This window comes from Abramis brama (genome assembly GCF_963993115.1).
Source record: "Abramis brama genome assembly, chromosome: 17".
NCBI lineage: Eukaryota > Metazoa > Chordata > Actinopteri > Cypriniformes > Leuciscidae > Abramis > Abramis brama.
Genome location: NC_139979.1, coordinates 29,320,677 through 29,343,324, shown reverse-complemented (window position 1 = coordinate 29,343,324; position 22,648 = coordinate 29,320,677).

Below are 22,648 nucleotides of genomic sequence, written 5' to 3'. Positions count from 1 at the left end.
CAATGTCAAAAAGACTGAGATGACCAATCAAATTCAAGAAGACGGGCATTACAGTTACTTTTTACTGTATAGCGTATACTGTGTAGCGAATGAAGCATCCAAACTTATCTTCCAGTATAAATCTAGAAACAATAGTCATAATGCCGCAAATGTAGTGCACGTGAATATAAGGCAGAAACGTCAGTCACTGATGCGATCAGAAGGATTATGCTGTAGCGGCTGCATTTTAGTGTGAACCAAACATATTAAAATTGCATTTGCTCATTCATTATGTAAATAGCCTATGCTGCTGGCAGAGTTAATTGCATCCGACATCGTTGTCTTCATCAGGCTGCATCTCAAAAGCGCCGCTTGGACCTCTTAATAGCACGCGTTACTTTTTGACTGTTGCCACGCGGGTTTCGCTTTTGTCATTTATTTTTTGACAATGCCACGTGCTGAGACCTGCTAGCCAAGTACCTTGTTGGCAATGATTGATTACCCAATATCTAATTAAACCTGATCTGATCGCTTATTATGCAGAGAGGAATAAACAAACTGAAGTCAACTGTCAGAGCCGTGTGATTGATGATGCTGCCAATCCAGCTATTGTTTGGCCTAATGTCTTGACGCTTGTAACAACCGGTAGAGCTGCCTCAGACAATGTGCTCTGTCAGTCCGCAACTGATTTGCCAAGCTCACAAACAGATATTTGCTCATTTATTTATTTCATTCTGGGAAGGGAAATATATTATGCAGGACCTTGGTAGATTTGTTGGTAGAGCCCTGCACGGGCCTCAAATTTAGGCCCGAGCCCGGCCCTGGCCCGAGACGCTCAGGCCCTAGCCCGACCCGTGTCCGACAGCTCATCAGAATTATCAGCCCGAGTCCGACCCGAGCCCGTTTTTTTTTTTTTTTTTTTTTTCATTACACAGCGGCAGCCTGCCCTATTTGCACTTTTTGCAGCCATTAAATTAGCTCAGTTTTGTTAGTTATGTTTCTTTGTTAGTTATGTAAATTCATGTTTCTTTTCATTTCTTTATTAGGTTAATTTAGACAAATGTTTGGAGCATTTTTATTTTTAAATGACGACCAAGCAAACCGAGCCGACAGCAAGAAAAAAATGTTTGATCAATTGAGCCTCTCAAATCAACGCTATAATACTTACTTGTCTACAATAATCAATAGATATAAAAAACTTCAAGCATATCACACAGACAGTTAGTTTAATAAATATTTATTTATTAAACCACAGTGAGTATTTTTTTTTTTTAATACTGAGGCAGGCTCAGGCTGCTCGCAACAGCGCTTGCAAACGAAATGAGCAATAGCCTATAAACAAATTAAATTAAATAAATTAAAAACAAACTTGCAGATTATCTTACCTCAAAAATGCACCACAGAACATGGCCATTCTTTTTTTCCAGTGGTTTCCAACAGTTAAACGAAAACAAAGTCCAATCAAACGAAAAACATCAGAGGTTTCCAACAGTTAAACGAAAATAGTCCAATCAAACGAAAAGTTAGAACAGTCTCTAACAGAGCATCGTGGAGAAAAAGAATAGCTAAGCATCCACAGTGGAAGGTTTTAACCCAATCCTCCTTTCTTCTATCACAAAATTTTCTCACGCACGCGATTTTTCTCTTAATATTCTCCATTATTTGCACATGAGGTGAATCGTGAGTCGCGCTGATGGGAAACCTTCTGTGTGCGTGAGACAGACTGTCATGTCAGTCTTATGTCAGTGTAACTATAAGATTAGCTGATGGCTATAATGGCCAGTATTTAAAACACGTTTTAAGTGCAGGGCACGTCCAGTTCCCGCGCGCGAGCAGAGAGATTCGCGCTCGGCACATTATATTCCGTGTGCGAGCAGAGAGATTCGCGCTCGGCACATTATATTCCGTGTGCGAGCAGAGAGATTCGCGCTCGGCACATTATATTCCATGTGCGAGCAGAGAGATTCGCGCTCGCGCATTATATTAATGTAGCCTACTTTCACAATAATGCGCTCTCGACATTTGACAGGAAAATAACGCCATAAGTTATGAGGTTACGAAATTTCTTTCTATGTTTGTTTTTCTATAGTCAACGTCAACTTCTCATATTTTTTAAAATTAATGTCTAAAAATATAAAAAGCAGGATAACCCAAAAAAGGCCCGAGGCCCGGCCCGCATTTTAACTATGACGTGAAAATTGGCCCGAAGCCCGGCCCTAGGGGCGTAAAAAAGTCGGGGCCCGTCGGGCTCGGGCTGAAATGCAGGGCTCTATTTGTTGGGTTGTTGGCCCTATTAAACCCTGGGTCCTTGACCCGCCTCCAGGGCAGGCCTGTGTTTTTGTACGGATTGAAAAGGGACGTGTGTGTGTGTGTGTGTGTGTGTGTGTGTGTGTATTGGGGGGGATTGAAGAGGTCTATGGAATACAGAATGCCAGTTCTACTCCCTAAAACTTTGAATATAGAAATGAAACCGCACATAAAATCGTAAAATATTTCATTTTAGATTCAAATCTTTGAATCATTTTTATAGTCAGTGAAATAGTCCTGCGGTGAGGAAAAAATATTTTTGAAAGTACAAATATTCAATAAATATGAGTTCATAAAAGCAACATTCTTATTATAAAAGAATGAGTTTAAACTAGGTTTTAAAAGCATGTCACCCTGCAAAACGTCAACATCACAAAAGTATCAAGACAACTCATAAGTACATGCTTTTACAAATTAAACAGTAGCCTAACTTATAATTTTCATGCTATATAATCTGTGATTTATTTTGAGGATGCATCCTTGAGAATTGCCTTTTTGCTTTTGCAAAATTGAACGAAATGATAATTAATTATTATTAATACTTTTTCTACTGAGGATAATAATCATTGCTCACCATAATAATTTAGCACGATATTATAAGGAAGTGGAATTTCAATTACAATCTGCCCAGAGGAAATTACAATTTGCCCAGAGGAATAACTTAGAAAGAAACGGCTGACGCAATTCTCTTCAACAAACAGTGAAGAACAGATGAGAATTTGACCTGATGAAAAATTCATATGCTCATACAGCTCAGGACGCTTCCATTACCAAACATTTGTGAACCCTGACAGAATGGAGGTTATTCAAAGCCACCATGTTCACAAGGTGTTGGAAATTGTTACTTTAATTTATCCTGAGATGATCAACATCTGATCCCTGTGTCAAATGCCTGTAGGCTTTTTTTTAAGCATGGGGGGAAAAAATGCATGTGTGTGTATGTATAAAGGCCGGAGGGAAGGGTGGGTGAAGCGTTTGACATATATCAAACAACACAGAACTGAGACCGGACAACATTAATCAAAACTTTTCTCATTTCCCCAAAAATTAATCATTAAATAATTAATTTTGCAGCTACAGGCAGCAGTTGAAGGGGGTCTTGTGCCTTCCTGCTGTTAAAAATTTGTCCTTGTCTGAGGGCTAGATTGATATATTTATTATTTATCAGATTAATCATGGTTAGAACCGGTGGGTTGCAGGTTGTGCTCATCGAGCTTTATTCAGTGCTGTGTATGTGTGTGCAGCATGTGGGTGGTCATCATAAAGATTGGGCAACTGATTATAAAGAGTGGTCACAATTGAAAGTGGGAAACCGTGCCTCAAGCGTTACTTTTACCACAGGCAGCTTTGAAAGAGGGGTCAGATGAGGAGAAGTTGTCATTGATCTGACACCTCTGAAGAGGTCAGTAAGGGTACCGGGGTCATCTCTGTTTATGGAAAGGTCTTGCGTATGCCCAAAGGATATGCCAGAGAATGTCAACCTCTCAAGTATGAAGCAGGAGGTGCGATGCTCATTTTTGTATTCATTAGCCCTTAAAGTTTGTCACATGCACTAATTGACATGCTGCTGCCAAAGGCAATTACATTTCTAAGCGACAATGCCAAAAATCAATGTCATCTGTTGACCCTGAATTTTTGAAAATTTAACCTAATAAAAAATATACATATCTTTAAAAGTCAAATTAATAGTAAAACTCACATAACATCATAATTTGACTTGCAATTTCGGAGTGAAAGCAGTTTCTACACCTTTTTTTCAGTGTATAAGTCTTTATTATTGCTGCTTCTTCGAAAATTGTGCACCAAATGAAAAAGCAAAACTGATCCATCAATCTACCATAATTTCTCATTAGCCACAAAAAAGCAACAAACGTATCGAACCGCTAAAGATGTAGCCTGTATTTAGAGTAAGACATTTGAGTGAGTCTGTGCCGCCCCAGGAGGCAAAAGACAAAGGGTGGACATTAGCGCGAGCAAACTCCAACTCTAAAATCAATGCGCAAAAAGTCATCAAGACTTGGCTGGCTCTCAGTCTCTCAGAAGATGACAGTCAATACAGATGTCTGGCACTTACGACTCAAAATCTCAATCGCATTCTTCTGGATCATTAGAGGTTAAATGAAAATTCCCTCATCTTTACACTCGGTTTGCACCCAATCCGGAGTATTTCCTGTCACCTTATTAGACCTAAATGCCATTTTAAGCACTAGCGCTGCCATTTCAATATGCAGCCATTCTAAAACAAGAGCGCCTCTAGCATTTTTTAAAACTCTGTAAATATGTCTATGTTGAATACTTTGGTTAAATGGCCTCTTTTATTTCAAGTTGGCAGCATTGTAAGGATGCTGCGGCACTGCGAACTGTACCCGAGCTGTCCGAGCAGCTGTATCGGGTGCCGCATGTTAATTGAAGCATTGAGAGCGAAATTGCTATCCAGCCTTTGGTCCTGGTGTGTATCAGGCAAATAGATCTGGCTGACAATTGTGGGCATAATTGTACATCACACCCGATATTAAGATGAGAAAGTGAGAGGTCGCCCCATCACATCTGTGTGTCGGCCAGGCAATCAAACCGGGTTCATGTCAGTGTGAAAAACCCATTTGTGTTCAGAAACAAAACATTTCCCCCTTCTCTCATAATGGGCTAAAGCGTTCGCTTATCTCCAGCCATGCACAGCCAGACCTCATCAAGGGCACGACGTGCGCGAGATGCTGGCACCCGAACCGGCAGGAAATCAAAAATGAGATTTTGCGGCCAAACGTACGACCGCCCCCTGATCTGCAGGGACTAACCCTTCGACATAAAGTCATATTGTGTTGGAGTTTTAGTCCCTAAATTTGTCCATCAATTATTAAGCGGCCACAGCGATTGTATAAATGTAGGAAATTACGAGCGTCCACTTTTGCTCTCAGGCAGAAAGAATGCGATACATCGGCTACATCCCCACCTAATGTGCCGGCTCTCTGTCCGAGGGCCCAGAATTATTTATGCATTAGAAAACAGCGTGGCCGGGCCAGAGGAGGCTAGACACATTATTTTAAACCTTTCATAACACGCATCAATATTTCATAAGAAATAAATAAAGAATGTCTGGCTTGTTTGGAGGACAGCTGTAGCTCTGCGCTTCAGCAGCTCGAGGGACTCCAGGGAGGCCACGCATACCCCGCAGTAAAACCCTCCATTTCTTTTTAATCATCCACTTAGTGCATTGTGGGTAGAGGAGCTGTCAAGGTGAGCCAACAGCTTCTTCGATTGCGCCGCTGAAAGGCTTTGTCTGAAGAAAACGGAGCCTTTGTTGCCCTGCACCTTCAAATTACATCTTCACTCATTTCCCCCCTTCCAATTTCACCTCCGCTGCGGCCGCGGAGAGTCTGGAAGCTGCGCTCTAGCGGAGTAATGCGGTGCAAGTAGGGTCGAAAATGCTCGACGGAGGACTGAAATGGTCCATAGGGACAACTTGACCGTTTTCAGGTAGTATAGCGTGAAGATTAGAAAGGTTTACGAGACTGAGCCATGGATGATCACCCTCATAAAAAATTAAACCTTGATTCTTGATGTTTATTTATGGATGATAAAATGAGTGGAACAGATCACACCCACAGTGTAACAGTCAGGTTCCTCTTCATAGTCTGCTGAAAATTTCCAGAATCACATTTAGCAGTATTTACAGGTGATAGACAATGAAACACAAGACTATCTTCACCCTGATCTCCAACATCAACTAATACCCACGAACAGACAATGCATGGTGCATATTTATTGGCCCACCAATGATCAGCTCCTCTGCTCTGCTGCTTTTATTCACACAAACCTCAAGAGGCCATTGGAGGCTAATCCCAAAGAAGTGAAGGACCACCAAAATGCTCAAATTGCCATGAAGAGCATCTCATTCTTGTAATTGCTGCAGATGGAGTTGTCTAATCTGCCATTGCTCAAAAAGATGACTGGGAAATAGCTGTTTAGAGACTACTGTATGTAGCTCTGATGAGCAGCCATGAAGGTGATTGCACAACTGTGTCATGCTAAATTGAGAAATTAAAAACACTTCTGATAAATACTCAAGCTGGTACCCAGAAAAACAAGATCAAGTGAATGTCGTGATCACTTCAGTGGTGTCCGGATTTCAACAGCTCTGTTCCAAAACCATGACAGCTGCCTAACCAGACAACAATTGTAGGCATCACAGGTGCACTCCTGATGCAAAAGCTGTTTCAAACCATACAGGCAGCAAAGTTACAGTGTTTTTAAACTTACTTCATTTTGGCCAAACTTTAAAGCTTAAGGCAATCCCAAAATGAGCTACAAGCTCAATGAAAATTTTGAAGGGAAAGGATGATCATACATGTTTTGGGGTCAGTAATATATACATTTATATATAAATATATACTTCTTTTATGATTTTGAAATGTCTTTAATGCCACTGCATTTATAAAAAAAAACAAATAAATAAAAAAATACATATATACAAACATACATACATATATGTACATATACACACATATATATATATATATATATATATATATATATATATAATATATATATATATATATATATATATATACATATATACATATATACATATATACATACATATATACATACATATAAAGATATATATATATATATATATATATATATGTCTGTTCGTGGGTATTAGTTGATGTTGGAGATCAGGGTGAAGATAGTCTTGTGTTTCATTGTCTATCACCTGTAAATACTGCTAAATGTGATTCTGGAAATTTTCAGCAGACTATGAAGAGGAACCTGACTGTTACACTGTGGGTGTGATCTGTTCCACTCATTTTATCATCCATAAATAAACATCAAGAATCAAGGTTTAATTTTTTATGAGGGTGATCATCCATGGCTCAGTCTTGTAAACCTTTCTAATATATATATATATATATATATATATATGAAGACTTCAGATGCAAAAGCCTCTAAGTGCCATCTGAAATTTCCTTCTAGAATGATCATTTTTATCAAGCTTGTATGTTTATGTTCAGTTATTTCACTTTAATGGCAATGAAAATTACCTATTAATTGTCATTAAAGTGAAATTACTGAACTTAAACATACGAGCTTGAAAAAAATGCTAATTTTAGAAGAAAATTTCAGATGGCACTTAGAGGCTTTTGCATCTGAAGTCTTCATATATATATCATACATATATACTTATAAATGTAAAGAGGGCGCTTGAGACGCGCGCAAGTCAGCAATAGTTCTGATGATTTATTGGTGTGAAGTTTCGTGCACAATGACAAACAGGAGTGCAACATTCTTGAAAAACAATAAGCAGAGTGGACTGCCATAACATCAATGAAAAACATTACAGCAGGCTTCAACATGGCTGTGTTTACGATTAGAAATGTCAAACAAATTTCGCCTACGTAGGCAATTGTAGACCGTAGCCCGAATCTGTATATGTAGGGCCTAAGCATGAGACTGTCTGAATACCGGCAGAATTGTGTGTGTTTGTCAGAGCCTGCAGTTGCTGTTTGACGCGCGTTCGCTGCGAGCGTATCGTGACGAGCTGGATGCGAGAAGGCCGTTAAAATCGATTCCCTATTTTCGTTTTCGAAACTTGTGTTGGTCGGTCCGATCGATTGTGCAATCGATTTTCGAACGTAAAGTAACAGCCCTAACATATACATATATACATACGTATATTGTTGTTATTGGTACGTGGAAAACATTTCTGTTTTTAGTGGTGTTTCTGTGAGATCAAACATAGTAACTATTAAATAAATGACAGAAAGAGAAAACTAATCAGTAAATTGAGGCCCTGTTTACACCTGAAATTAAGTCGATAAGATCACGAGGGAGACACATTCATGTTTACACCAGGTGTTTTAATCCATCCCACTTCTGCCCTGATTTTTTCGAGGGGAGGGTCTATGGGCAGGTAAATGTATGGGTTTTTTCAGATCTTTCAATCTAATGGTCGGAATAAGCTCACGCAAAGAGACGTTGGAGAAACATATGGAGAGCAGACTGTAGCTTTCATTTCTGATCTGATGGTCTCAAGACCACACCGAATGCTGTGAGTGCATGTTTGAAATCAGGAATGGTGAGAGAACATTGTGCTTGGTACGTTTTTCGTCTTCAAACCAAACTTAGGTCTTCAGCAGACAAAGTTTAAATCCTGCCTGGCTAGCGCACTTCCTATAATGTTTCAGCATTATGTCAGTGGATGGAGATTAGATGGTCTTTTGTGGCTGTTCGAACACATTCGACCACATGAGCATCTACTCTACGAAAGCAGTCGAGTCTAATGTATTTTTGACTACATCTGGAAGTGGTCAAAACTGGACAACTCAAAACGTTTTAGACCCCGTTTACACCTGTATTTAGCACCATCCACTTGTGATCGGATTGACGAAAACACTTCTTAATATCCGGACCTGAGATTAGATCAATTTTCCAGCACCATTTACTGGCAACTATAACAGCTTATTGTAGCAGGAACATTACAATGGGCACTTGAGTAACACAAACACCACACAGATCTGTGTGCAATGCTCGGTAACCGCTGACATCTCAACATCTATTCTGCTTAGACTGAGGAGTAGCGTTGAACTGCTCATGTCTGTTAGCTCTTTCAAGCCCCTTCACTGCCTCCCACACAAATCTCGTCTCTACAGCTCTCTGAAACGCTGAAGAGGCTGCTGTGTAGACAGAACGCAGCTTCGATTTGAGGCGTTCAGATCTTTCTTCATGCAGTCAACTGTTTTAGACTCCTTTCTTATAATCTCACAGATACCTCCCCCAACACTGTGGCACAATAATGCTCTCTTTGCTTGCCTTTATCTCCCTGTTCCTACAAGTTGTTTTGAATAAAGTAGTCATTATCTTCAGGTCCACAATGGCTCCAGACATCTACGCTCAAGATGTTCTATGCATGATGTATTGATCAATCTGTAGTGACTAATGGGGCAGTAATGAATGGAGTAACATTAAGCTAATGAATATGCCTATGCAGACTGTGAATGAAGCGGCTTTGCTCACTGCAATGATCAGCTTGATCTGTTGAAAAACTGCATGCTTTAAATGATGTTGGTGAACCAGGATTTTCTAAGCTGAAAAAATTACAATTGAGATGACTACACTAAAAACACAAATTAATCGTAAATGAAAGAATACGTAAACAAAACTAAATAAAATATGATCAGTCATCCCAGAGGAACACTGGATTGCTCAGAGGTCATCCTTGCAGAAAGATTATTCTTTAGATATTTACATGAGATTTATTGCATGCAAACCATGGCATTGCATCATGTTCTACCATTTGCACTACAGGAACTCCAATATATTTCATTTAAGTTTCATTTTGTCACACGTCTCTCCAAATAAAAGAAATATGAGACAACAATTGAGACTATTGTTGACATACAATAAGAGTATAGAACTAACCATACAGAAGCAGTTTGATGAGAAATCTTTTGGTTCTGACTTTTGATTCCAGACTTTGGTATCTTGGCATTTCTGAGTGTAGTTTAAAGGGGTGGTTGATTATGATTTCACTTTTTTAACTTTAGCTAGTGTGTAATGTTGCTGTTTGAGCATAAACAACATCTGCAAAGTTACAACGCTCAAAGTTCAATACAAAGGGAGATATTTGCTTAGAAATCAATTTCTAAGGACTACAGCAAACGGCCAGGACTACAAGACATTCCTCCAGGGTTAGTGACATCACTAACCCCAAAATTTACATAAACCCCTCCTCTGGGAACACAATAAATAAAGGGGACAAGGCCATTTTATGTTGCTTTGGAGAAGAGTTGTTGTGGTAGTAGAGTGTCGTTGCCGCCATGCCGTCGAAACGTTATTTTCACCCAGATTGCAGGTCCACTTTGTTCAGTCTTCCTAAGGACGGGGGAGTTAGGGAGCAATGGTTACAATTTATTTTTAACTCGGTCCCTCATAATTATAATCCTAATCCTAATTATAATTATAATCGCTCTCTGTGCTGCACATTTTCCGGAGGAAAGCTTCCTCAATCTTCGTGAGTTCAATGCAGGATTCGCACAACGGCTTGTCCTGAAAGATGGAGCAGTTCCAACTTTAAAAACAGAAGCTGTTGTTTACGAGCCACAACCTGTAAGTATGATTTTTTCGTTGATGTGTTTTCCTGTAATAGTTTGTATTGTTAATTGAAGGACAATGCTGTTTGGCTCCACATACCAGTTTGTTAAATGCTAATTCATACTTATCCGACAAACACATACAAACTTCTGTTTAATATCACCAGCGCAGCGAACTTGGAATGTTTGTGGTTGTTCTCATTTATGTGATCAGTGTAAATTATTCTTTGATTATAGCTTTTATGTATTGTTTATCTACATGCTTGTTTATCTACAGGCATGCTAAACATGGTTTTGTGTTTGATTTGGCTACTGTTGTAAAGCCAATGTTTAGTGTTCATATTGGGTTAATAGTTCTGGCGACAGATATTTGGCTACAATCGTTCTAAAAATACAAAAGTAACAGTGCCATATAGTCAGTAGCGATCACAATAGATCTGCAGTCAAACAACAAAAAAAACATACCATTCTGAAACGTCCTTTAACAGTCGTTCTTGAACAGGTTCTGCTCGATCCTCTCCACTAACATTCTCTGGGTCTGATTCGGGCTCAAATTGGTATGGCAATATTGACGCCATTGTTTATAATACACCGAAGCACAAACTACCGGTAAAGGTAAGGGGCGTGACGTTTCCAAACAACGTGCACTTGGCGGTTAGCGAATCACAACACACTGGGCCAGCTAACCAGTCTGAGGCCATTGCGTATTTTTGAGGGGGGGATTCATAGAACCCGGAAATCACCCGTTTTTACAAGGAGGGACAGAGCAGTGTAGAATAATGGTTAAATATGTGAAAAATAATGTGAATTTTTAAAAACGAAGCATGAACACATGTTACAGTGCACCCCACAAACACAATCAAGCCTTCGAAAAAAGGTATTTTATCACCCCTTTAACACTATGATATCTCTTCGACTTCCCTCTATAAAGGGAGACACATGAGAAATAATTTCCATTTTCCTTCCATTTAATTTAGATAACCTAATATTAATTTAATTCATGTCCGTTAGCTCTGAGGTATACTACAAGTGTCACGGAGTCAACGGAGCCATCAATCCAGCCATCAGCACCAGATCACTGCACTCCGCCCACTCGATCACTATCACCTGAATTTTGATCACCTGCACCTCATCATCACACACCCTATATCTTCCACCGATCCCTTCTCCTCAGTGTCTGGTCTCATCTTTGACTACGCCACAGACTACTCACCTGAGATTCCTTACCTGAAGTCCTGTTCTTCCCGTCATCCCGTCATTCCACTTCCCCTGGCTTTGCTCATTATCGAAAATGTGGGAACAGAAATAAACTCTTTTAACAGACAAGACAAAACTGAACATTCCCTGTCCGACCCTCCTTTGGGGAAAGAGTGGTGCGATCACCACCTCCTGGTTCAGAACATCTCTCTCCATCTCTGGGTCGCCTATGTCAGGGCCGCTTTGATGGACGCTTGGAGGGCTTAGCGGCGGCTTGAGGGATGGGCTGCATTGGGATGGGCAGCGGGGTTGATATTTCTGGCCGTGCTGGAGCAGGTGTAGAAGCCGCAGGGGGGTGATATCGGCGACAAGCAGACTGGGGGCCTGTCCACGGCGGCCTGGTTGGTGGCGGTGGAATCAAGCATGGGCAGGATGTACTTTATGGCCTCCGTCTGCTTTTGGACTGCCGAGAACTGCTGGGAAAAGTCCTCGAGAGTGTTGCCGAAGAGGCCACCTTGCGAGATGAAGACATAGAGAAAGCGCACTTTGTCAGCATCCCAAATCTCTGCAAGGTTAAGCCAGAGATGCCGTTCCTGGACCACCAAGGTGGACATCGTCTGGCCATGCACAGTTCTTGGATCACCCCCAGCTCAGAAATACCCTTGTGCAGTTCTTTGAGTGCTTTGGTCTGGTGGACTAGCAGGATGGCCATCGCATGTACTGTAGGGCAGAAGCAGCTTGTTCAGCAACACTTTAACCTTTAGCAGCCAGGCCAGGGCTGCTGTCGCCTTACAGGCCTTGGATGGGAATCATGAATGGTTCCTCCAATTGCACGCTGCACCCAGGACCCAATCATACAGCCGCGAGCGCTTGGGACAAGGCGGAGGGTTCCACTCAAGTCCGATGCCCGCAGCGGCCCAGGGAAAGCGTGGCCATCAACTCCTCCAGAAGACAATAGCCCACTCTCCGATGGAGCTCTCAACATCTGGTCCTCACCTGGAGCGTGGAATGGAGTCGTGACCGCAATGTCGACATGGTCATGCACTATCATCTGGAACATCTCAATGGAACAAGACATGCTGGAGGAGTGGAGATTAGCCCGGCGGAAGCATTCCCACTGTAACCCTCAGGTCTCCCTGAGTGTTAACCACGTGTCCCTGTGATGTACAGAGGCACCGGGCTGGGTAACAGCATAGGCTGCAATGTCGACATGGTCTTGTTCTTGCAATGAGGACATGAACCATCCACGAACGCCGTCTCGCATGTCTGGGCACGCATGCTGAGACGCCCTTTGTGGATGCTTCATGATGAGGACAGGAAACGACCGCATGCAGAAACACACGGACAGAAAGGCATCTTTAAGAGACACTCACTGCCGTGCTTGCTCTTTTAGGGAAATCTGTGCCCAGGGGTGAATCGCTGGATCAGATGGCAAAACACAGCTGAATGCACTCTCCTTCCAGCAAGAGAGACTTCCTACATTTTTATTTAAATTTTTTAATAGCGCTCTTTTACGAAGCGATTGGAAGAGTGATCGCTAGACGCAACCACTCGGCTCCAAAGCAAAAATCTGAATGAGTGAGCTGCCGGTCAGCTTATATACCTGTATGTCTGCATGCAGATCTCACTCGCCAATTGACCCTTCGCAGGGAGCTTGATTGACAGGCGATCTAACCAATCATAATCTGCCATCCGCCAATTTGTCCGACAAAGCAGTCAGGAGAGATAGCAGATTAACATGGGAGGATTTGAACTTGAAAAACGGAATGTACTGACGCCTTTCCGCGGTTTAAAACAACATTCCTTCTTATGTTCATTCATGTTTATTTGATGCTATAAATGAACTAGAAAGAAGAGATGATCGGTTCACGAGCAGCTTTAACTGATGCTCTACAGCGATCTGTCAGACACATTTAAGAGCCACAAAACGGTATGTATCATTTAAATTTCTTTTAAAAAATGACCAAATTTGAAAGGTGAGACTTTGTTTAATGTTTAATATCAAAAGTAACCGAAAAGTAACCTGGTCTGTCCTGTCTGTCAGCGTGTTGTCAGTCTCCTCTCTGCTCCGCGATGTATTTTTCACTGCGTGAGAACATGGTGTGGTGTGAGAGCAGCGTAGCTTGTCGGACATAGCGACAGTAACTAAGGGGGGCGGGTCTCTGCGAACGGTGAATTCTATTGGCTGTTTTTCTACAACTCAGAGGTGATTGGGGCTCCCAAGTGAGACTCCATTTGTCATTATCGACATAATATCGAACGTGACTGACAGATAGGGAACTTAATTTATTTTTGGCTAGTTGCCAAAGCAACATTTCTAATTTTTTCCATCTAGTTTAACTTTAAAAAAAGAACTAAAACCAAAATTAACAAGCTACTAAAACAAAAACGATATAGACATACAAAAACTACAAAATAATGGCAAAAAACAACAAAATACAAAAAATATAAAATAATTAAATATATACTGTATAATATACAGTGTATATGATACCTTTATTTTATGAAACATAATTTAGTCAGGGTTTAGTAGCACCAGTGTTTTATATCTCAATTAGTTCAAGTTTCACGTTTATTGTCATTGTCATTCAAAAAGAACAGCAACGAAATTATGTTGGAGCATACAACAACAGTACATGGTATGTATTAAAGTGCACTAACACCAGTGCAGATCCACTTCAAATAATAATAATAATAATAAATACCCCCTGTGTAAACATGGCACATCAAAAGTATATGGTTGTTGAGACACAGAACCAGTGACATTCACTCTTAGTAGCAGCAAGAGGCTTTACAAAACAACTTAAAAGGCATCCAAAACAGAGAGTATGGTCAGAGTTGGATATAGATGTAGTTAATGCAACAATGCAAAGTCCAGTTCACAGTTATTACAGAGTGGGGTATGGTTTACTATCCATGGGAGGGGGGAGGAGAGGGGGAAAGGGCATCATTAAGCAGCCTCACTGCGTAAGGGTACAGGCTGTTAGCCAGTCTGGCTTTACTGGCACCAATGGACCTGTACCTTCTCCCTGAGGGCAGCAGGTGGAACAGGTGATGGGCCGGGTGATGCTGGTCCCGCAGGATGTTGTGCACTCTCTTCAGACAGAGAATTATACAAAGATAACACTGGTGCTATTAAATAATGACTAAATTATGTTTCAGCAGATATACACATTGAAAATGTACGGTTCAGTTAATTTCAGTTCAGTTTGGGTTTAGGAAAAACAAACCAAAATATTAACAACAGTGTCTACGTTTACATGGACAGCAGTAATCTAATTATTGATCTTATTCTGAATAAGACAATATTCTGATTAAGGTGTTTACAAGAGTTGCTTTTAGAAAATTCCTTTCATGTTCCCGTTTTACATTACATCCTGTTATAGAACATAGATCGATTACGTCCCCATGCCATGCCGTTCCCTCCAGAATTTCACGGATCAACATACAGTTCGTCTTCGTTATGGTACCATACAGATTTGGGTGATTCATTTTTAATTTTACGAAAGCTTCAAGTGCAGTTAATTATTTGTCATGCTATTCATGCAAATAGACAACGGCGGATACAAATTCTCTAGCAACAGGTCTCCTCTGTACTTTCATTCGGCAACATTTCATTCATGCCACCGCAACAAACTCTGAGGTACTGGATGAGGGTACGAACTATGAAGTAAGGACGGGTAGGAGAGAGTTGTTTCTCTCTTGTTTGCCGTGAAACGGTTGACAACTGCTGTGTGTGTGTGTGAGTCCTGGCGCAGAATGCGGCGAAAACTACCACACAGCGTTAATAGGGTGATTAAGTCAATGGGCCCTATTTTAACGATCTGAAACGCAAGTGTCAAAGCACAAAGCGCAAGTAACTTTGTGGGCGGGTCTCGGCGCTGTTGCTATTTTCCCGGCGGGATAAATGGCTCTTGCGCCCGGCGCAAATCTAAAAGGGGTTGGTCTGAAGTAGCTTCATTATTCATAGGTGTGGTTTGGGCGTAACGTGAAATAAACCAATCAGAGCGTCATCTCACATTCCCTTTAAGAGCAGACGCGCTTTTTCCTTGGCGTATTGATATTATAACGGCGGATTTGCCAGGCGCGCGCCAGGAGCGGTTCACAGCCGAGGAGAGCAATGCTCTCGTCACGGCCGTAAAAGAGAGAGAAGTGACATTAGGGATGGAGAAACACACCCAAATTAAACAGGCATATAATAATGTGGGTAAATGTGTAAGCTAGATGTATGCTTTTATAATAAATTGTCTATCTATCTATCTATCTATCTATCTATCTATCTATCTATCGTTTGTAATAATATGATTTGCAAAAATGAAAACTGCTGTTTCTGTGTAGATTAGAGAATCAAAGTGTATGCGCGTTGTGCACGCTATACATTATGGTCAAGCATGCGCCCTTAAAATAGCATAATGAACAACGCGCGACGCGCCACTGACTTTAGACTAGGTTTTTTCTGGCCAGTGGCGCAATTGTTTTATGGAACAGTAAAATAGCACCAGGGATTGTTTGCGCCGGAACACGCCTCCTTTTTTGCGCTGAACCGCCCAGGGAGCGCAAGTTCATTCCCTAGTTTAGCGACGTGCTTTTGTGGAGGGAAAAGCGCGCTTTGCGCGGGTGCAAAATAGGATTGAAACATGCGTCGGTGTACAAAGTCAATTGCGCTGGGTGCAAGATAGGGCCCTATATGTCTACAATGCACTTCGATAATGCAACTAAATTAAGTTTTATGTAACAAAGTTCGGGAGGAGCACGTTCAGGTAATCAACCAATCAGCACATGAGGAAGCCGGTATAAATATAGCCTTCCCTCACCTCTGTCCCATGACAGTTTCACAGCATCCCTCCACCACCGCATCACCTCACTCTAGGCTGGTTTTCTATCCCAGTCAGAAGGGGGGAGTACTCTGGGTTCGGGCCAAATTCAGAGCTCGGAGCCCTCTCTCGGACAGCAAGCCAAATACACATAAATTATATCTGATTTCATGTACGTGTGAACTCGTGAAAATAGAAATACTCCACACGCCTTAATTCAATTTGTGTTTACTTTGAGTATGACTTTAGCCGGATTAAGGTAAGAAGAAATTGCTGTTTACATGGTAGTTTCATAATCAGTGTATTGTCCTAATCGAGTTAATATGGGATTATTGCTGTCCATGTAAACATACTGACTGTTTGATGCCTAATCAAAGCAAAGCAAAGCAAAATTACCAATCTAACTATCTGGACAAAATCTCCAATCAGAAACACTTAGTGTTGTGTGGAAACCAAATCTTCTCCCTCAGGTCGAAGTATGATAGGAAAACAAAGAGCTCTAGCCAAATAAAACCCATTGGTTTACCCACTGAAGAGGTGCATCTCTCCGGTCTGGCCGTCTCTCCCTAACATATTTCTTAACAGAGGAAAATTCTGGCTGTTATCTCAAATTTATGGAGCTATTTTTCATACTGTTATAATCGTGCACACGATGGGAACAAGTGGAAAGACTGTAGGGGAAACACAGTGGCCTGAAGAACATTATTGTGGTCTAATTTATTTTGCTCTATCAGCACAGTGAAACACAGTGCACAGAACCCACAGGAATATCTATTACTGACAGAACGGACTGATAAAGGGCTGCATTAGCTCGTATGTAACGTCTCTGTCAGACACACAGCGGCTTTCTCAGTAGAGAGCTTTAATCTTGCTCTGTTATGAATAATGCTAAGTATATTACTCTCTGACATCCCACAATTCCAATTTATGCACCTCAACTCACAGTGCCAAGTACAATTTATAACTTTCAATATGCAAGGCATCAGCAATACATTAGAGAGATAGGATTGAGTGCGGCTGAGGGTGAACCTGCACTGGGCAGAGGCCTTCGGACCTAAATGCTAAGAGCGTCTGGATTGAACTAGATGAGATGAAACGGTATGAAATTTTAATATCATATTGACCAAAATGATCATGGTTATCAATATTATCACATTATTGTTAAAATATGATGGAAATGTTCAAAATGTTCTGCTGCACACAAGGAAATAATTTCCAGTTTTATACCGAAAACCAATAATAAAAAAGCACTATGAACTTTTTTGCTTGCATAAACATTAAAATAATAACATTAACAAGAATGGCCGGACTTTAATTTAACTTTTTTTTTTTTTTTTTTGTATAACATGCTACTTCCTTCTGCACTGGAAGCTCCTGTCAGCAAGACAAACATACTTAGAAATAAAGGTCTTTCTGATTCTGATGTTCAAATAATGTTTTGACAAAAACGTTTTATAAAATTATAAACTTCAGATTTCAAGATTTTTAAGAAAAATCTGCTCTGTGAATAATTCTAGATACCTTATTATAGCGTATTTTCCATTAACTGTTTATTAACTGTTAGTGAAAATGTAAATTCACTCTCTGGCTATAGGTGGTGTTTATGGAACAGCTGTCCACCAAGCAGCGCTGCTCTTATAAACACTACTTTATTTGGGGCCAATCACACAGAACAGAGTTTTCCACTCCTTTCTTTGTAAAAAAAAAAAAAAAAACCTGTTTGACCATTGCACTCACGTCTTTTGCAGAGTCTCGCGCATGACACGGTGTTCTAAAACCGAGGCGATCGATATTAAAAAACACTTTTTTTCTTTACATTGATCTGCATCTCAAGTTTTAAACCGCAAAAATGTGTTCACAAATGTATCACATGTACAGTATAGGAAGAACTTTTCTAAAGACAGTAGTTTCCCTTCCGAGACATTCATAAAATGCATTCATTCATAAAATTTCTTTCAGCATTCAGTTGTAAAGGGTTGAGGAATATGTAAAACCTCTCACTGCCTTCCACCATGCTTTCACAAACACACACACACACACACACACATATATATATATATATACACATTATATATATATATATATATATATATATATATATATATATATATATATATATATATATATACATATACATATACATATATATATATACATATACATATATACATATGCATATATACATATACATATATATACATATACATATATATATATATATACATATACATATATATATATATACATATACATATACATATATATATATACATATACATATATACATATGCATATATACATATGCATATATATACATATACATATATATATATATATATATACATATACACATATATACACATATATACATATACATATACATATACATATATATATACATATATACACATATATACATATACATATATATACATACATATATATATACATATACATATATACATATATATACATATACATATATATATATACATATATACATATATATACATATATACACATATATACATATATATATATATATATTTATATATATATATATATATACACATATATACATATATATATATATATATATATATATATATATACATATATACATATATCACTCTGATGTGTTTTTACTGCCGTCAGGGTGGGACAACCTGTCACTCACATGAGATCAACCAATAGCAAACCACAACCATTAAAATCAATTCCCTATGGACAAAATAATTTCCCTTCCTACATTTTTTCTTGTTCCAGAAGCCGTTTCACTCAGATATACATCACAATAGGGAAGAAAAGACTCACAACTTCCGTTTCATGCTGATTTTAACAGCGGTGAATGACTGCCAGCTGAATGAGGAGAATGATAAAAGACTGAAATATTAAAGGACACTTTAATATTTAATATTTAATATAAAACGCATTGTATTCTATAAAAGGGCCTTAAAAGAATCAGTGAGTCATTTTTGTGAACCCTTTCAGTTTGATGAACCATCTGAACGGACAGATACTTTAAAATGAATCCCAACATGAAAGGAGCTCAGATTAGGAGCACACATTTTATTATTCAGTTTGCCATTCAAAAAATTCATGAGTTTGAAGAGACATGAGAGTGTAGATAAGAGAAAAATCAGTTGAGGTGCAACTTGATTGAGCTGACCAAATTCTGAGATGTGAATATGTGATTTAAGTCTTTTAAACGAACAACTGCAAACATCATGGTTTTTAATCCTCAAATATATACACTAAACTTAAGGTTAGGTAGTTTTGTAGTTTTGAAAGAAGTCTCTTATGCTCACCAAGCCATTTATTGGATCATGAATTTGCCCATAAAATGATTTTAACCATTTTAAAATGTAAAAATGTCACATGATAAAAAATAAAAATAAAAAAAAAGCCTCCAAAATTTGAACGCTATGCATGGATTTAAAATCCACTTGACACAAAACTCTGCCAGAGCGCACGTGCCATTTTTGGGCAGGCATGTCTCTTCAGTATAAAAATAGATAACAAGCAGAGAATATTCTTTCAGAGACCTATTTCTGCTGACGTGGCACTATTGAAGCCGTATCTAGGAAGAAGGGAGGAGGCAGAACTCGGCATGTGATGTCAGCTTCGTCACCTTCATCACCTTCGAGAACCGAAGGGCTCAGGCCAGGCAGGAGAAACGCTGAGATCTATAGACTGTTTGGGCTCGACAATGGCAGTCGGCAAAGCGCAAGGTGTGGGAGAGAGAGAGCGAGAAAGTGAAGAGCATAGGAGAAGGAGAGAAACAACGTTGTTTTCCGGGCCCGCACAGCTCCTTGAATAGATTTGTTAAAACCCCACGGTTGATTTATGCTAAGCGGAGCCCATGCAGACGGGAGCGAGCCTCGCCAGAACACTTTCTAAGCCCCGACCCACACTTTGATGCTTCCGTTAGAGGTGCCCAATGAAAGGCCGCCCGCCCGCCACCCCGCTCCCCCTCACCCCGCCTTTTCTTCAGTTTCTGCCATGCAAAGATAATCAGGTTTATGTAAAGTATGTGTGCTCCTTTGACAGTCTACGCTAGCTCATTAATTCAATCACACCCGATGCCATTGTTCTGCCGGTGTTTGAAATGCGTACGGGGACGGGGGGTTTCCTTAATCCTGTCAATCACTGTTAACATTTTTCTTGCTGTTGCCATGGCCGGGGCCAGAGTTCATGAAAACAGCGAATATGAGCCAACAAAAGGAGAATAAAGAGTTATTTCAGCCACTTTTCTCTAAAAGGCCATCGACCATGCACAAAAACACAAGGAGTAAATGTAGACAAGTTTGAACACTACAGCCACGGCGAGGGAGGGGGCGGGCATTTGAAAACCAAACAGGCCCTATAAAAACTTGACCCGGGAGGCTCTGGGAAAAACCTCCTGAATCGCCCCCCGGAAGAACAATGTCCTTTCTTGTGTGGCTTCTTCAGGGCCACAATGGCCGCTACAGTCTAAAACACATGCCCGAGATGGTCCGAAACCTCCGTAAGCCAGCTCAGCGCACTAGAATACTGAGTGCTGACCGCGGCCGAGAAGTGGACAACGAGAGAGCGCAAAAGAGGGAGGGATGTGAAAGGAGTGCAGTTCCCAGAAATTTGCATTGTCGACGTGTTGTCAAATGAGAACTGGAATATGGACATTTCAAATGATTCATTCAACCTTAATGACATACTACTTAATAAAAGTTCTAATCATGAGGCAACACTAACAAAATGTACCAAATTATCATTGTATTGGCATGTATCCCTTTGAATTACCATATAAATACCATATGAATAAGATAATGCCATGGTCCCACAATACTTTCTTTGTAGGTGAAAGGAATTGTGCTCTTAATTCTGCCGCTTTAAATGCTTAAGCTCTATAAAGTCGGATGAACTCTGATTGGCTATCAATGTTTTTTATCATTTACCCAGGTAGCAATGTTATGAGAAAACTTGTTCAAAGTTTTCTGGTCTTTAATAATGTTCTCAAAATATTAGCACAAAAACATTATTTATACAATATTTATGGAATATTTTTACCTGAAACGTTTAGTTGGATGTTCACCTAATGTATTTTTAAACGTTAATACACTTTTCAGAATGTTCAGAGAACATTCAAAGGTAGCATTCCCATTATGTTCGCAGAGAACACTTTTGCAGATTGTTCAGAAAATATAAATTATGGAAACATTCTATAATGTGAATGTTAGCAAAACGTTCTTAGAAGATTTTTTTTATTTATTTATTTTTTTTTATGGGGAGACACACTTCCCCTGTGTCATTATCGTTATTGCTGTGGACTTCCCTATTCTGGTAGAATTAGAAAAAATATTAGAAAGGTAGTTATATAAAGGATTATCATCCTTTAGACCGATTTAATTCATGAGTTTGAGACTGAGGATTGTTTTTTTGTTTTTGACTGTGCTGGTCATCCTGCCACTGGTTTGTTGCTGCATGTGACTAGCAAGAACAAGAAGCCTTCATTGTAAACTCTGTTCAAAGGCAAAGCTGTACTTGTGTAGTATTTGTACAGTCAAAGTGCGGAGTGGTTTGCTCGCATCTCACAGCATGCACATTAGCAGAAACAATGCAAGCTATTTGGCCGAACTAGATTCACGCTGAGAGGCCTAAACGACTGTCTTTGGCTCCTACAACAAATTAGAGATTAATATATGGTTGCTCCCAGGTCTCCTTAGAAGCGCACAAGCAACAAATGCTTTTAATTTCGCTGAAAGACTCGCTCTTTGTTGAAAAAAACGTTAACACGGGGAACACAATCGCATATCCCGTGTAGCCAAAAAAAAATGCCCCTCAAAATCCAAACGTGCGACGTAATCTCCTGGCAAAAATTGCAAAAGAAAAAACAGATTTGATTCTGGTGGGAGGAACTAAGAAAGGAAAACATGCACGATCTTTTCCCATTTAACACCCAATCTTGAATAAGAATGTAAAGTAAGGGAAGATTAAGCCATTCAGACGGCAGTCGCAGCCTACGCATCGGTGCTTCTTTTCAAGCAATTTAGCCAGTGTTTGTTTATTAGTGCCTTACGCGCGGTATTAGCGCTTCGCTTATCGCCGCTCGCACACAGAGAGAGGCCCCGGTAATGCGGCAGCGTTCAAAGCGTGATATGGGACTTCTCATTTGTTTCCTCGCAGGGTTGACCTTGTTTAAGTGTAGACCATGGGAGACAGGACTTATTGGACAACGATACTCATACAAGCTATGTAAACATGCTCACCAGCTTAGTCCCCTACCCT